The sequence below is a fragment of the Mastomys coucha genome, unplaced genomic scaffold (assembly GCF_008632895.1).
Source record: "Mastomys coucha isolate ucsf_1 unplaced genomic scaffold, UCSF_Mcou_1 pScaffold14, whole genome shotgun sequence".
Taxonomy (NCBI): Eukaryota; Metazoa; Chordata; class Mammalia; order Rodentia; family Muridae; genus Mastomys; species Mastomys coucha.
This window is the reverse complement of record NW_022196896.1, coordinates 33,441,343-33,442,887: the sequence shown is the minus strand read 5'-3', so window position 1 is coordinate 33,442,887 and position 1,545 is coordinate 33,441,343.

Sequence of the window (1,545 nt, the reverse complement as noted above, 5' to 3'; positions counted from 1 at the left end):
AAATTCATTGTTTTTAATAGCTGAGTAGTACTCCATTGTGTAGATATACCACATTTTCTGTATCCATTAATCTGTTGAGGGACATCTGGGCTGTTTCCAGTTTCTGGCTATTATAGATAAGGCTGCTATGAACATGGTGGAGCATGTGTCCTTATTACATGTTGGAGCATCTTCTGGGTATATGCCCAGGAGTGGTATATCTGGGTCCTCTGGTAGCACTATGTCCAATTTCCGGAGGAACCACCAAACTGTTTTCTAGAGTTGTTGTACCAGCTTGCAATCCCACCAACAATGAAATAATGTTCCTCTTTCTCCACAACCTCTCCAGCATCTGCTGTCTGAGTTTTTATCCTAGCCATTCTGACTGGTGTGAGGTGGAATCTCAGGGTTGTTTTGATTTGCATTTCCCTGATGACTAAGGATGTTGAACATTTCTTTAGGTGCTTCTCAGCCATTTGGTATTCCTCAGTTGAGAATTCTTTGTTGAGCTCTGTACCCCATTTTTAATAGGGTTATTTGGTTCTCTGGAGTCTAACTTCTTGAGTTCTTTATATATATTGGATATTAGCCCTCTATCAGATATAGGATTGGTAAAGATCTTTTCCCAATTTGTTGGTTGCCATTTTGTCCTATTGACAGTGTCTTTTGCCTTACATAATCTTTGCAATTTTATGAAGTCCCATTTGTGGATTCTTGATCTTAGAGCATGAGCTAATGGTGTCCTGTTCATGAAATTTTCCCCTGTGCCTACGTTCTCAAGGCTCTTCCTCACCTTCTTTTCTATTAGTTTGAGTGTATTTGGTTTTATGTGGAGGTCCTTGATCCACTTGGACTTGAGCTTTGTACAAGGAGATAAGAATGGATCAATTTGCCTTCTTCTACAAGCTAACCGCCAGTTGAGCCAGCACCATTTGTTGAAAATCCTGTCTTTTTTTTTCCACTGGATGGTTTTAGCTCCTTTGTCAAAGATCAAGTGACCATAGGTTTGTGGGCTCATTTCTGGGTCTCCAATTCTATTCCATTGATTTACCTGCCTGTCATTGTACCAATACCATACAGTTTTTTATCACAATTGCTCTGTAGTACAGCTTAAGGTCTGGGATGGTGATTCCACTAGAGATTCCTACATTGTTGAGAATAGTTTTGGCTCTCCTGGTTTTTTTTGTTTTTTGTTTTTTGTTTTTTTGTTTTTTTTTTTTTTTTTTTTTTTTTTTTTGTGATTCTAGATGAATTTGCAAATTGCTCTTTCTAAGTCTGTGAAGAATTGAGGTGGAATTTTGATGGAGATTAGATTGAATCTGCAGATTGTTTTCGGCAAGATGGTCATTTTTACTATATTAATCCTGCCAATCCATGAGCATGGGAGATCTTTTCATCTTCTGAGATCTTCAATTTCCTTCTTCAGAGACTTCACGTTTTTGTCAAACAGATCTTTTACTTGCTTAGGTAGAGTCACACCAAGGTATTTTATATTATTTGTGGCTATTGTGAAGGGCGTTGTTTCCTTAATTTCTTTCTCAGCCTGTTTATCCTTTGTGTAGAGGA